At 40.3% G+C, this 16,418-nt stretch overlaps 2 protein-coding genes across 6 annotated transcripts in view; both read left to right on the forward strand.

Annotated features, from left to right (window-relative positions):
• LOC307162720 (uncharacterized protein) overlaps positions 1–16,418 on the forward strand; it is a 225,904-nt gene that overhangs the window by 44,907 nt on the left and 164,579 nt on the right. The gene's annotated exons all lie outside the window — the stretch shown is intronic.
• Positions 8,646–16,418, forward strand: part of LOC307162581 (uncharacterized protein) — a 46,853-nt gene continuing 39,080 nt past the window's right edge. For 3 of the 5 annotated variants that reach the window (XM_079878005.1, XM_079878006.1, XM_079878008.1), the window contains exon 1: positions 9,236–9,339. The gene's annotated coding sequence lies outside the window, so the exon portion shown is untranslated. Of the gene's footprint in view, positions 8,673–9,235; positions 9,340–16,418 lie in introns of those variants that run through there. The other 2 variants (XM_079878004.1, XM_079878007.1) reach the window with 2 other exon arrangements.

Here is a 16,418-nt window from a genome sequence, read left to right on the forward strand (position 1 = left end):
TTGTTCCAGTTTAGTTTCCGCCAACCCTGGGTTTTAGGTACTATGAAAGTAGCTCGGCTTTAATCTGTGTTTGTCGCCATGGTATCTTACGCTGCACGGCTAACCTGCTCCGGGGCAGGTTATGTTCTGGATTCAAGATCTCAGACTGAAGTTTGGCCAATCAGCTGTGAGCAAAGAAACATTTAGGTGACGTAACTAATTCCCAGCGTCTGTTTTCTGTTGCAATTCAAACTTTGCAGTCACGTGACTACCATGGATACCTGGTGGGCAACAAACGGGTATTTTCAACGTAGAGTCCTGTAGTTTAGAGCCCTGCGCGGGACTGTTTTCTTCATCCCGCTCCCGCCCGCGCCCGCCGAATTTCTGACCATTACCGCCCGCTCCCGCAACGTATGTGTTACACTCCCGCCCGCTCCCGCAATATGTATGTCCACTCCCGCCCGCACCCGCAAAACTCTGTGAATTTATTCCCGCACAATAATAGAGATGCATTGATTTTGTGTCTTCTCCCGTCCCGCAGGAAATTATTTGTACGTATTTGTATTGCTATTATTAAAGAGATTCATGGGGTTGTTTGTTTCGTTTCCCTGGCCGGCATGTATTCTGGACACATACACACAGGACAATGGAGGAAATCGAGTGTATGCTGTTTTTGGATGGTTTTGTTTTTGTTTTTGCTGTTTTTTATTCAGGATACTCCGTCTGGCGCGTGCAATGATGACGCAGTGAATAGTGATGATTCTCTCTGATCAGCAGTCTGCCGTATTTTCACGTCACATTTTAGTATCACCTCAGCTCGCTCAGAACCTCGCCGGAGGGGGTACGAAAAAAAGTACCTGGAAGCAGATACAGTTACAACTTTTACACAGTGGAAAACCAAACAAAGGCGAGTCGGGTCGAGCCGAGCCGAGCCGAGGCGAGCTGGTACTGTGTAGTGGAAAAGTGCCATTACTGACATCTCCATCATGTCGCTAGGCTACCTCCCGATCCCGCAGTGTTTTTTTTAGCCGCCCATTCCCGCCCGCAGCAAAGTTCAAACCGCCCGCTCCCGCGAGATTTGCGGGACTCAATCCCAATGCAGCCCTCTACTGTAGTTCCAGGTCTTTCCAGTAGCTATCAAGTCTGTTAGTGATCTAGCTGCATAACTATGGACTAGGATTAATTCCAAGGTAGCTAAATTGTGTAAAGCAGACATGTTTTTTTAAGATAATCGAGCAGTAATAATCAAGCTCTCGCCGGCGGTGTGAACGTACAGTTAGCCTAGCTTAGACCCATAACACAAACAGCTGACTCGTCGAAGCACCTGGTGGTGTTGATTGACGAAACTACAGGGTAACTTAAAGACACGATTAATTACGTGATCATACACCCATTGTATTCAAACAAATGTTGAAATTACCTTTGATGGAATGATCACTGCACAAACGTGTAACGTATAAGTTACTGTGAAGGTTGTTTATCTCATCTGCGGTTAGTAACTATCTGGCATGTCGTTTACACCTCAAAACACCAACTTTTGTATAGTAAAACTGGCGACGTCCTGGCAAGATCCTTTATTAGTTTACTGGGTTTCGTTGCTGGAGAACGACATTCTTGCCCGCCAGCCAGTACTTGCAAAGTATGAATGGCTTCACCATTTTCTCCCAAATCCTCTGGATATCTCCGCGCATATTGTTAGACGAGCACTTCGTGATAGGATAACGTTAACGTTATGTGTTTGTATATTGAATAACAAAGTTAGCTAACATCCAGCCGCTAGTCAAAACATACAATCCTGACTTAACTTACGTGATAACTAAACTATCGCTAAGCTTGCTTGCTACTAGGACCTTGATTCTTCATTAATTAGGTAGAGAACCGAAATCATAACCTAAAACTGTTTAACTAGTATAGTTAAAAGCAAAATTTACCTTAGAGCACACAAAAGTGCGCTTGTTGATCCTTGAGGGGTTTAGCTGACTGTGAGGACGTCCACACACACAGTTTAATCCAAAGACGACACTTGTCAGGATTTGACTTCGGTTTTGGGAAGGGAAAAAAACGGACACCCCCCTCCAACCTCTCTGGGAAACGCATATCTGTGTTACAAATGCCCCAGGCACAACGTTTAACCATATTTTTGATAAAACTACGACGGTAATAGCCTGCCGAGACCAAAAATATGAGACGCCTGCGTTAAAGTCAATGGAGCGCTGTGAAAAAGTGTCGGACCTCTGTCGGAGTTCGTTCTTGGCTGCGCTGTGATTGGTCAATCTACATTCTAGGGTGTGGCTTAGCCAAAGGCGAATTACTTTCTGTTCATCGTAGGACAAGTGCTATACAGGGCATTAATATTGCAGATGGAGAGATCATATCGAGTCAACTTGCAGATGATATACTCTGTTTTACACAACTCTCCTCAGGTTTATTTAGCTATTCATATCATTAGGTTATTTTCCAGGACATCAGGCTTACTTTTAAATATACATAAATGTGAACTCTAATCAATCAAACATTGTTGTTTAACGAACATCGAAGGCATCCCAGTGAAAGCTACTTATTTGTTAGAGTCGTTTCTAAGGATATGAAGAACAGATGTGTTGATTACTTTTCTCTTGATTCTGGAAAAAAAAACAGGAAGACACAAAATCTCGGGTTACACAGAGATCTGTCTTTCAACGGTAGAACTTTACTTTCCAAAGCAGATGGTCTTTCACGTCTAACTCTGTTACATCTCTTTATGTTGATGCTCAGACTTCCATGATAGTTCACCAATGTTTATTTAATTTCTTTTGGAAAAATTAGAAACACTATATAAGAAAATCTGTAGTTATAAATCCTTATGAAAAGGGTAGACTTAAAGGGATACTTCACCGATTAGCATTACGTTTTGTATCATTAGAAAACCTGTTGTATCTTCCCTCCCTCATCTTTTCTTTTGCCTTTTATTTCAGACATACCAAAGATTTAATATTTACATTTCATATTTGTTGTTTTGGATGATCTTGTGACTTTATAGCTCAGAAATATTTTACTTGCTTTGTTATAAATTTAATGTGACTTCTTGAAAAATGTTATATACATAAATGCAAGTTTGCCATTAACAAACCATTTTTTTCTGTGTTTTTTTAAATAATTTAAAATACATATTAGCCTACTAGGCTACAATTAGGCCAACATCTTCAGTAAATATGAAAGTATTTGTAATAATTTTACTCTTGTGTAGGCCTACTTTCTATCTTTTTTTTCTTTCTTAGTTTTCAGCTAATCACTTTTAACTCTCATTTGTATTCTGATGACATTGAACACATTGTTAATACATTTTGTATATTTTGTTTGTACACAAAGTTGTATAATAAATATGTTATTATGAGTCTCTGATCCAAAGCCCACAATAGATGGCGCTAATTCGAGCCGCCAATAAAGAAGAAGAAGAAAAAGAAGAAGAGTTTCGGTGTCAGCGGTGTGCGTTAGTTTCGGCGGTGGATCTGTTTATGCTCAGCAGTGATAACTCAATCCAGCGATACTAATCATATCCGGCAAGTGTGTTCGAAGAACCGAGTTAGCCAGATCATGATTCGCACGATGATATCATCTTGGATGTGTCATTTCATCTCGGATGTAATAAGCAACGTACGAAGAACGGACCCCAGATGTGAGGGCGCAGGCGCACACAGCACATTTTTCAAACTCTAGTGAAGTAGTGCATCATCATGACGTAGTATTTCCGGCGCATGCGCATTAAACAACATGTTCGTATATTTTCCATATTTCATGCATGGTTAAATGTTATTTCCATAGACAGTATATAAAAGGGTTATTTATTTCAGCTTTTCTGTTTAAGTTGAAGTTGTTCTAACTCATTGTGTTGTTAGACTCTGTAGCCTAAATTCACAAAACTTGACTCTTTCACCTAACTAAAAATCAATATTTTTGTTCAGTGTAGTCTGATTACAATTAAATGTGTGTTTAATTGACTAAGAACAACATAATGATATTGAAAGTATTCTGTTCACAGTTGTAAAGTACAACACATTACTATTATGTTAAGACTCCTCTCATAAATTACATTTTATTGTCAAATATTATGTATAAAACAGACAAAAATGTCAACAATATGTTGTACTTGATTATAATGTACAAGCAAATGTATTGGAAAAATACATTTCAAGCGCATTAATGCACAAGTATATAGACTAAACATATTTAAAATACATTTACAAATTATTTTTGGACAACACACCTGAGTTTTAATTAAAATGAATTATTTTCCATGTTTTACATTAAAGTTCTTTTTATTCAGTATATTAGTCCATCCATCCATCCATCTTCCTCCGCTTATCCGGGGCCGGGTCGCGGGGGCAGCAGTCTAAGCAGAGATGCCCAGACTTCCCTCTCCCCAGACACTTCTTCCAGCTCTTCCGGGGGGACACAGAGGCGTTCCCAGGCCAGCCGGGAGACATAGTCTCTCCAGCGTGACCTAGGTCTTCCCTGGGGTCTCCTCCCAGTGGGACGCGCCCGGAACACCTTCCCGGGAAGGCGTCCAGGAGGCATCCGAAACAGATGCCCGAGCCACCTCAGCTGACCCCTCTCGATGTGGAGGAGCAGCGGCTCTACTCTGAGCTCCTCCCGAGTGACCGAGCTTCTCACCCTATCTCTAAGGGATCGCCCAGCCACCCTGCGGAGGAAGCTCATTTCGGCCGCCTGTATCCGGGATCTTGTCCTTTCGGTCATGACCCAAAGCTCATGACCATAGGTGAGAGTAGGAACGTAGATTGACCGGTAAATCCAGAGCTTTGCCTTGCGGCTCAGCTCTTTCTTCACCACGACAGACCGGTACATCGACCGCATTACTGCAGAAGCTGCACCGATCCGTCTGTCAATCTCCCGTTCCATCCTTCCCTCACTCGTGAACAAAACCCCAAGATACTTAAACTCCTCCACTTGAGGCAGGAACTCTCCACCAACCTGAAGTGAGCAAGCCACCCTTTTCCGACTGAGAACCATGGCCTCGGATTTGGAGGTGCTGATTCTCATCCCAGCCGCTTCACACTCGGCTGCAAACCGTCCCAGTGCATGCTGAAGGTCCTGATTTGATGAGGCCAACACAACAACATCATCTGCAAAGAGCAGAAATGAAATCGTGTTGTCACCAAACCTGACACCCTCCGGCCCCAGGCTGCGCCTAGAAATTCTGTCCATAAAAATTATGAACAGAACCGGCGACAAAGGGCAGCCCTGCCGGAGTCCAACATGCACCAGGAAGAAGTCTGACTTACTGCCGGCAATGCGAACCAAGCTCCTGCTTCGGTCGTACAGGGACCGGACAGCCCTTAGCTAAGGACCCTGGACCCCATACTCCCAAAGCACCCTCCACAGGGCGCCGCGAGGGACACAGTCGAATGCCTTCTCCAAATCCACAAAGCACATGTGGACTGGTTGGGCAAACTCCCATGAACCCTCCAGCACCCTGTAGAGGGTATAGAGCTGGTCCAGTGTTCCACGGCCCGGACGAAAACCACACGGTTCCTCCTGAATCCGAGGTTCTACTATCGGCCGTATTCTCCTCTCCAGTACCCTGGCATAGACTTTCCCGGGGAGGCTGAGAAGTGTGATCCCCTGTAGTTGGAACACACCCTCCGGTCCCCCTTCTTAAAAAGAGGGACCACCACCCAGGTCTGCCATCCCAGAGGCACTGTCCCCAACTGCCACGCGATGCTGCAGAGGCGTGTCAGCCAAGACAGCCCCACAACATCCAGAGACTTGAGGTACTCAGGGCGGATCTCATCCACCCCCGGTGCCTTGCCACCGAGGAGTTTCTTGACTACCTCGGTGACTTCAGCTTGGGTGATGGACGAATCCACCTCCGAGCCCTCAGCCTCTGCTTCCTCAATGGAAGACGTGACGGCGGGATTGAGGAGATCCTCGAAGTATTCCTTCCACCGTCCAACGACATCCTCAGTTGAGGTCAACAGCTCCCCACCTCTACTGTAAACAGCATTGGTAGGACACTGCTTCCCTCTCCTGAGGCGCCGGACGGTTTGCCAGAATCTCTTCGAGGCCAGCCGATAGTCCTTCTCCATGGCCTCACCGAACTCCTCCCAGGCCCGAGTTTTTGCCTCCACAACCACCCGGGCTGCAGTTCGCTTGGCCTGCCGGTACCCGTCAGCTGCCTCAGGAGTCCCACAAGCCAACCAGGCCCGATAGGACTCCTTCTTCAGCTTGACGTCATCCCTTACTTCCGGTGTCCACCACCGGGTTCGGGGATTGCCGCCTCGACAGGCACCAGAGACCTTACGGCCACAGCTCCGAGCGGCCGCTTCGACAATGGAGGTGGAGAACATGGTCCACTCGGACTCAATATCTCCAGCCTCCCTCGGGATCTGGTCGAAGCTCCGCCGGAGGTGGGAGTTGAAGATCTCTCTGACAGGAGACTCGGCCAAACGTTCCCAGCAGACCCTCACAGTACGCTTGGGTCTGCCGAGTCTGTCCAGCTTCCTCCCCCGCCATCGGATCCAACTCACCACCAGGTGGTGATCAGTTGACAGCTCCGCCCCTCTCTTCACCCGAGTGTCCAAATCATACGGCCGCAGGTCAGATGAAACGACCACAAAGTCGATCATCGACCTACGGCCTAGGGTGTCCTGGTGCCATGTGCACTGATGGACACCCTTATGCTTGAACATGGTGTTCGTTATGGACAGACTGTAACTAGCACAGAAGTCCAATAACTGAACACCACTCGGGTTCAGATCAGGGGGCCGTTCCTCCCAATCACGCCCCTCCAGGTGTCACTGTCGTTGCCCACGTGGGCATTGAAGTCCCCCAGTAGAACGACGGAGTCCCCAGTTGGAGCACTTTCCAGCACCCCTTCCAGAGACCCTAAGAAGGCTGGGTACTCTGCACTGCCGTTTGGCCCGTAGGCACACACGACAGTGAGAGACCTATCCCCGACCCGTAGGCGCAGGGAAACGACCCTCTCGTTCACCGGGGTGAACTCCAACACATGGCGGCTGAGCTGGGGGGCTATAAGCAAACCCACACCAGCCCGCCGCCTCTCACCATGGGCAACTCCAGAGTAGTGAAGAGTCCATCCTCTCTCGAGGAGTGTGGTTCCAGAGCCCAAGCCGTGCGTAGAGGTGATCCCAACTATCTCTAGTCGGAACCTCTCAACCTCACGCACAATCTCAGGCTCCTTCCCCGCCAGCGAGGTGACGTTCCACGTCCCTAGAGCTAGCTTCCGTGTCCAGGGATCAGGTTGTCGAGGTCCCTGCCTTCGACTGCCGCCCGATCCTCTCCGCACCGGCCCCTTACGGTCCCTCCTGCAGGTGGTGAGCCCGCGGGAAGGCGGCCCCACGTCGCTCCTTCGGGCTGAGCCCGGCCGGACCCCATGGGGGGGGGCCCGGCCACCAGGCGCACGCATACCAGCCCCAACCCCAGGCCTGGCTCCAGGGTGGGGCCCCGGCTGCGCCATACCGGGCGACGTCACGGTCCTCGGTATAATTTTTCTCATAAAGGGTTTTTGAACCGCTCTTAGTCTGACCCGTCACCTAGGACCTGTTTGCCTTGGGAGACCCTACCAGGGGCATATAGCCCCGGACAACATAGCTCCTAGGGTCATTCGGGTACTCAAACCCCTCCACCACGTTAAGGTGGCAGTTCAAGGAAGGGAGTATATTAGTCAATACATCAAAATAAATTCTCTTTAATAACTTATATAACTTTAAAACACTATGAAATCATAATTATTTAAAATGTTTGTTTAAATAAAACTTAAGCAGACATTATTAAAAAGTGCAATTTTTAAAACATGCACTTAAGTGTGTTTAGAAATATTATCATGAAAGTATACTTTCTTTAAATAAAATTAATTAGACATTATTATAATGTGCATTTTTAAAAAGTACACTTAAGTGTGTTTAGAAATATTGTGATGAAAGTGTACTTTCCGTAAGTAAAACTTAATCAGATATTATTACAAAGTGCATTTTTAAAAAGTACACTTAAGTGTGTTTAGAAATCTTGTGAGGAAAGTGTACTTTCTTCAAGTAAAACTTAATTAGACATTATTACAAAGTGCATTTTTAAAAAGTACACTTACGTGTGTTTAGAAATATTGTGATGAAAGTGTACTTTCCTTAAGTAAAACTTGATTAGATATTATTACAAAGTGCATTTTTAAAAAGTACACTTAAGTGTGTTTAGAAATATTGTGAGGAAAGTGTACTTTCTTCAAGTAAAACTTAATTAGACATTATTACAAAGTGCATTTTTAAAAAGTACACTTAAGTGTGTTTAGAAATATTGTGAAGAAAGTGTACTTTCTTCAAGTAAAACTTAATTAGACATTATTGCAAAGTGCATTTTTAAAAAGTACATTTAAGTGTGTTTATAAATATTGTCATACAAGTGTACTTATTTTAAGTTAAGCTTAATTAGATATTATTACAAAGTGCATGTTAAGAAGTATTGTCATTAAAGTGTAATCCATTTAAGTACACTTAAGTGGTCTTTAATTTTAATTATATTATATTATCTGCAAGTGCACTTTTTAAAAAGTATACTTTTATTATTTTAAGCACACAAAAAGTACGCTTTCAATACAATTAAGTACACTTCTTTTTCACAAGGGCACCGAGAGGACACTTGTTTGCGCTGACTGATATGTTTCGTTTTGAGTTAGTAGTGAGAGAGTGACCACGGGCAGCAAAAAGAGAGCCTAGAAAGATAAATAGATATTTATATACCCTTGGGGAGGGTGGAACTGAGGGAAAGGGTTAAAGAATGCTTAATTAAAGAATGGCAGAATGGATGGGAAAAGGAAATCAAGGGTAGACACTATTTTTCTATTCAACCAAAAGTTAGTAAAAAATGTTTTTGTACCTTTCCGTCCCCTACGGGACTCAGTTAAATTGTGCAGATTGAGGTTGGGGCATTGTGGGTTAAATTATTTTTTGCATATTATAGGAAAGCACATTTCTGGTCTATGTGAATGTGGGAATGTGGAAACAATAGGACATGTTTTTTTTAGAATGCAGGAAGTATAATGTAGAAAGGAGAACTCTTTTTTGTAAATTGGCAGAACTTGGACTTAAAGTCTTTTCTGTTACTTCTTTATTTTGACACAGTGACAAGCATAAACAGATCTCTGAAGCAGTCATCCAGTTCTTGCATGAGACAGGACTGTATTTAAGAATTTAGTTTATAAGTTGACCTGTGGAGGGCAGTAATACGCCCAGTAGCGTCTACACTGCCGGAAAGAGAAGAAGAAGAAGACCACGGGCAGCACATTGTAGATATTTCTGAAGTGCACAGTTGTCGTCTGTGTCGTTATCTGTGCATGTGTGCGTTCAGAGACATGTGAGTACCCTGGTGTAAATGTTTACAAAGTTCGCTAGAATTATGCTAATGCCTAGTATTACACTATTGTGTTTATGTGTGTACTCACCTGACATTGTATAGTTATTATCAGAGTTTTTACAATGGTTGTGTAATAGAGAACAGTTTTTTGGGTTGCTGAACTGAGACCCAGCAGTAAAAGGCTGTTCTTTAATTTAATAAGCTATGTGTGTTATCTGGTATATTATTTGGTTATTTGATAAAGCAGCTAAAGTTACGTATTGTAGAGCCTTATCCAACACATTCAGAGAGAGAGAAGACGCAGCAGCGCTGAACACTCGCGCGGTTTGTGAAATTGCGTCTTGGAGAAAGTTTTAAAATGATTGATTTGATTTTATAATCTGTGTGGATTAATTTAGGCTACTCATACAATCTACAGTGCGTGCAGAATTATTAGGCACGTTGATTTTCTGATCATATTTTATTTCCAGGAACATTTTGCCAATTCCAAACCATATTAATCTTAATAACTACTATTAATTTTGTATTTAATCATTTATAAATGACATATAATTGTTCATGAAGGCTGGAAATTAAAAATGTCTTATTTTCAGTTGTGCAGAATTATTAGGCAAGTTTTCTATTACAGATAAAATAAGCCAAAAAAGAGATTAAACAAAGACTGAAAAGTCAAAAATTATTAAATGCCCATGAGAAGGATACAATACTAATGTAATACTAAAGATTGCAGTTAAGGCATGAGCATTGGACAGTGAAATGCTCATTGGGTCAGCAGGGTCAGACAAAAACAGGTGGAGAAGAAAATACACATATTAACTGCAAAATAATGAAGAATTAATGTGAAGAATTAAGTGTGAAACCATCAGGAACCCTTTAGTCTCCAGCACCACCATTTTCCAGAACTGCAACCTACCTGGAGTCTCCAGAAGAGCAAGGTGTCAGGGGCTCAGAGACTTGGGTTAGGTAAAGAATCCTAAAAAATGACGCCCTCTTAATAAGAATCACAAGCTGAAATGTTGTGAAATACATGAAGACTGTTTTTTTATAGGCTTTATAGACAGACAGATTGAGAGTGACTCTTGAAGGACCAGCACCATAGCCTCTTCTACCACTATTTGAAGAATTCATCTTCTAGAATACGTTTTAATAAGTTTTGGGAGTTTATTTTTAGTCCATCGCCTACCCTGAAGTCCGTTTTGCAGAGATGGACTAAAAATGAACTCCCAAAACTTATTAAAACGTATTCTAGAAGATGAATCTTCTAAAAAACTCGGTCAATAGACGGTCAATCTTTAGTATTACATTAATATTGCATTGTTCTTATGGGGATTTAATAATTTTTGACTTTTCAGTCTTTGTTTAATCTCTTTTTTGGCTTATTTTATCTGTAATAGAAAACTTGCCTAATAATTCTGCACACCTGAAAATAAGGCATTTTTCATTTCCAGCCTTCATGAACAATTATATATCACTTAAAAATGATTAAATACAAAATTAATAGTAGTTATTAAGATTAATATGGTTTGGAATTGGCAAAATATTCCTGGGAATAAAATATGATCAGAAAATCAACGTGCCTAATAATTCTGCACGCACTGTACATGCTAAAGTGAGTCAATGTTACTTTGCGGGGGAATTTCCCGCATTATAAGTGGTAGACCTGCGGGAATTATTAAAATACTCATTGAAGTATTATCTGTTATATTATTTATTTTAATAGTTCAAAAAGTAGGCTACAATAAATGTTCAAATTTCGAATTTTTTTTAGCACTTTACAATAAGGTTCATTAATTAGCATTAGTTAGCATTAGTAACTACCTTAGTTAACATTAACTAATAATGAACAATACTTCTACAGCATTTATTAATCTTAGTTAATATTCATTTCACCATTTACTAATACGTTATTAAAATGAAAGGTTGTATTTGTTAACATTAATTAATGCACTGTGAACTAACATGAACAAACAATGAACAGCTGGATTTCTATTAACTAACATTAACAAAGATTAATAAATACTGTAACAAATGTATTGCCCATTGTTAGTTAACACATTAACTAACGTTAACTAATTAACATTATTGTAAAGTGTTACCGTGTCTTTTTAATAAATGCAACACATTCCCTAGAACCACACATACTGTACACTCAGGAAGACAGATAATCATCTGCTGACTGTCAATAAATCCATTGAAGAGCATTAGAGCATTCGATTGCATTCTTACCGATGCACCACAGTGGTCACCTATTCTCAACCAGCTACAGTTACAGTCCTAGCTATCAAGTCACCATTACAGACATAAGTGGTTGTTTCACCAGTGTTTGATTAAAATGATTTAAAATAATCAAAATGTTATAGATATAGAATTTTAAACTAATATTAAATGCATAGCAATGCATTTTATTAAAGGAAAATATACTGCTAAATGCTTTACATTGAGCCTATAATTAGCCACGTGAGACATTGAATCAATACTAATAAATATGAAGTGTTTTACTCTTGGAAAAATAGTGCTTTGTGGTGATCTTTATCTGAGAATTTTTGGTATCGGATCGGATCGATTCTGAAAAAAATGGTATCGTTGCATCCATAATTATTTTAATGACTGCTTTGAGAAAACCACTTTTATGATCCCAGACTAAGGTTACAATTTAAATTTCTGGATTGTTTTGAAAGAGTAATAGAGAGTGATGTGTTTATTTCAAAGTGAATTAATTTTTTTCAGATTACATGATTTGTCAGTGTATTTTACAGTTCTTTGAAGTAGGTAATGCAGAATTGGTGTTCATATTTTACTCTCTTGTTGTAACTCTGTGTCGGTGTTGCGAGAGGCAACACTTTGAGGGATGTTCCCATATTTACACTTTTAAGTCAAGTATATTTGTATTAGGGGTGTAAGAAAAAATCGATACACTTGAGTATCGCGATATTTTATTTTGCAATACTGTATCGATTTTCAAAAACGCAATATCGAATTTTATTTTTTATTTTTTTTTATTTTTTTTACGTCCAAAAATATTCATGGTAAGACCGCAAGACAGTGGTTCACGTTTATGTTGTTTAAATCCTTACCACTAGATAGCTATGCTGAGACGCACCACTAGTGTCCTCGCCAGGCTCGCCTATAACGGTGCGTGTCCACTGGACATTTTAGGATTGACAGCGGACCGGAGAAAGCGTTGAGAGCGACCGAGAGCGTCAAAAAGTTGGGCAGTTCCTTTATACAAATATCAAGCGAAAAACGCAGTCGGCAGCCAATTGCTGTGAGGTTCGGGATGTGACGTCTGTCTTGAGAGTTTAAACATATGCAAATTGTGCCGGAGTTTATGCTGGATTTAGTGCGTAAATCATTTTGTTTACAAATTAGACGTTGTGCAGTTGTTATATATATATGTTAAATATTTCATTTTGGATGTGTTTATTGTGATTATATTGGCTGGTTTTATAAAAGTTTATACAACTGAAAGGATATCTTTGCTTGGTGCATTTGGAAACAAAGCTTGTCTATTTCTAAATGTAATCGCGTGCATCGTTCACACCAAAAGCGAATAGAGCATCTGGCGCGAGTGATTTCAATGTTAAGTCAATGCAAAGACGCGTTTACGCGCGTCTGGAGGTCCTGCGGCACGAGGTGTTTAGCGCGGCGCGGTTCGCCTCATTCGCGCGTCCAGTTCTTTTAAAATCTTTTATCACATAAACCTTGATTTCAATATGACACATTCATTTTGTTCACTTTCATCCACTTTCATTCATTTTCGTCCAGTTCACGTTGTTGTTTTGTATTGTGACAGGGGCTATGTACCTATTTTCTTTTATTATGGCCTACTTGAGCATATAAAAATTTGCTCACTAAGAACCTGTGAACCACAATCCCAAACTGGCAGTTTGATTTTCTGTGTACTGAATTGTTTACCTAAAGTAAACTTCTTTGACTTTTATGCACATCATGTCTTTTTTAAAATATTTTTAATATATTTTACTTTTAAAAAATCCCAATATATCACCTTATGCACAGTATCGAAATATATTGCAATATATTGAATCGTGACCCATGTATCGTGATACGTATCGTATCGCCAGATTCTTGCCAATACACAGCCCTAATTTGTATAGCGCTTTTCACAATACAAATTGTATCAAAGCAGCTTCACAGTATTAAATTAAAATAATACAAAAAGTTTTTTTTTCTAGTGGAGTTTATTGATTGTTAAAAATAAATTAATATTCCCAAGATATCCCCAACTGAGCAAGCCAAAGGCAACAGTGGCAAGGAACCGAAAACTCCATCAAGTGACCTAATGGTGTCCTAAAACTCCATCAGGTGACCCAATGGAGAAAAAAAAAAAACCTTGGGAGAACCCGGGCTCAGTTGGGGGCCAGTTCTCCTCATGGCGTTTATGAACTAGAGGTCGGATTTAACTGTAAAATTAAAAGTATTAGGCCTAAATGAATGCCTGGCTGAAGAGATGCGTCTTTAATCTAGTTTTAAACTGGGAGAGCGAGTCCGAGCAACGAACAGTATCAGGAAGACTATTCCAGAGTTGTGGCGCTAAATATGAAAACGCCCTCCCTCCTTTGGTGGATCTGGATATCCTAGGTATGACCAGAAGCTAGGGCTGAACGATTATGGACAAAATTTCATATCTCGATTTTCATGCCAGATATCTCGATATCGATACAATACGATATGACTACGGGTTCGGTGAAAACCAAGCATTTCTCAGAAAAATAAAAAGATCATAATACAAAAAAATGTGGAAAGTATAGTTAGACAAATGTTTGGAGCGTAAAAAAAAAAAAAAGACGAGCAAGCAAGCCGAGCCAACAGCGAGTAAAACATGTTTGATCAATTTAGCCTCTCAAATCAACGCTAATACTTTACTCTTTTTAATAACAACGCTAATACTTAAAATCCATAGATATAAAACACTTCAAGCATATCACACAGACAGTTTAATGTTTATTTATTAAACCACAGTGAGTACATTTTTTTTTTAAATACTGAGGCAGGCTCAGGCTGCTCGCAACAGCGCTTGCAAAGGAAATGAGCAATAGTCAATCTATACAAATTAAATTAAATAAATCAAAAACAAACTTGCAGGTTATCTTACCTCAAATGCACCACAGAACATGAGCATTCTTTTTTCCAGTAGTTTCCAACAGTTAAACGAAAATAAAGTCCAATCGAACGAAAAACCAAAAACATCAGTAGTTTCCAACAGTTAAACGAAAATAAAGTCCAATCAAACGAAAAACCAAAAACACCAGTAGTTTCCAACAGTTAAACGAAAATAAAGTCCAATCAAACAAAAAGTTAGAACAGTCTCTAACAGAGCATCGTGGAGAAAAAGAATAGCATCCACAGTGGAAGATTTTAACCCAGTCCTCTCTTCTATCACTCACGATTTTTCTCTTAATATTCTCCATTATTTGCACGAGGTGAATCGTTGGTTCCGCTGACGGGAAACCACCTGTGTGTGTGCGTGCGTGCGACTCATGTCAGTCAGTGTAATTATAAGATTATGAAAGTTATGAGGTTATTAAATGTCTTTCTATGTTTGTTTTTCTATCGTCGACGTCAACTTCTCAGATTTTTTTAAATTAATGTCTAAAAATATAAAAAGAAAGATAACTCAAAAAAGGCCCAAGGCCTGGCCCGCATGTGACCTATGATGTGAAAATTGGCCCGAGGCCCGGCCCTAGAGGCGTAAAAAAGTCGGGGCCCATCGGGCTCGGGCTGAAATGCAGGGCTTTAACTCTTCCTATTCTCCGTGGGAGCGCAACAAGACCACGCCCCCTTTTTTTGTGTATTCCTGTGGGCAGAGGTTAGTCAAAAAAACTGTTTTAGTGACATCATTAAAGCAGGAAGTAGAGGGATGTAGTCCAAACTGACCGTTCGCTGTAGTCTTTGAAAGGAGACTTCTGTTAAATAAAATATCTCGCTTGGCATTGAACTTTGAGCTTTATAATTTTACAGGTATTATTTATACTCTAACAGCAACATTACACACTAACTAAAGTTTGAAACATGGAATAATGAAGAGCAGGACCTTTAACTGTTTTTCTTACCATTATTCTATTCATATTAGGAAGAATTTAAATTAGCCTAGTTATATTCTTTTTTTTATTTCTAGATACCTGTATTTTAATGAAGAAGCAGAATAATGTTAGAATAAGCAATACAAATAATGAATTAGTTGTTATTTCTCACAGGGTTATTCACTTGAGCTTGTGTTTCTGGTGTCCCACTTTCACATGCTTTTATTATTATTATTAAACCTTTATTTTTACAGGCAAGAACAAGTTCTTATTTACAATGGCGGCCTGACAAGTGGAATAACCACTTAGGGAAAGGGAAGGAGGGCTAAAATACATTAAATACATACAAGATACAGTTTAAAACACAACACAGTAGACAACAGACACTTATAACCAGCTAAGTGTATAGGTACATAGAAGTGATAATGGATGATAAAAAAAAAATAACTATGTAGAGAAGCAGCTGCATATATGCGTGAACAAGGATGATATAATAGTTTTGAATGATGCAATTGAAATGAATGTCTCCAGTTTGATAATATTTTGGAGCGTGTTCCAATCGCGAGCGGCAGCAGATTGAAAAGATGCTAGACCAAAGGCAGAGTTGGTTTTGGGAACGCTTAATTGAAGATGAATTGAGGATCGAGTATTATAAGTGACAGTCTTTGGCTGCAGCAGGTATGAATGGAAGTCAGTGGAAGGAAAAGTCTACTGTGAACAGCCATTAATAATTCAAAACGTTTTTAGTAAAATAAATATCAATCTCAAAGTTGGTGTCAAAATATGGCAACAATGGGATTTGTCCCTGGATTCAGATTCGATAATGTTTTAAAAATAATAATTGGAAGATAAATTTACGTCATTCAAGGAAAGTTTCAAGGACATATAATATAGCCTAATCAATTTATAAAAATGCATTCTGCAAATGATCATAATATTTTAGAAGTGCCATTTATTTGTTGCATAGAAGTGTTTATTTAGTATAAAAACAAACTCAGTAACTGATATATTTTAGATTTTGGGCAGATCAGTGAAGCT

This window comes from Squalius cephalus (assembly GCF_949319135.1).
Source record: "Squalius cephalus genome assembly, chromosome: 1".
Taxonomy (NCBI): Eukaryota; Metazoa; Chordata; class Actinopteri; order Cypriniformes; family Leuciscidae; genus Squalius; species Squalius cephalus.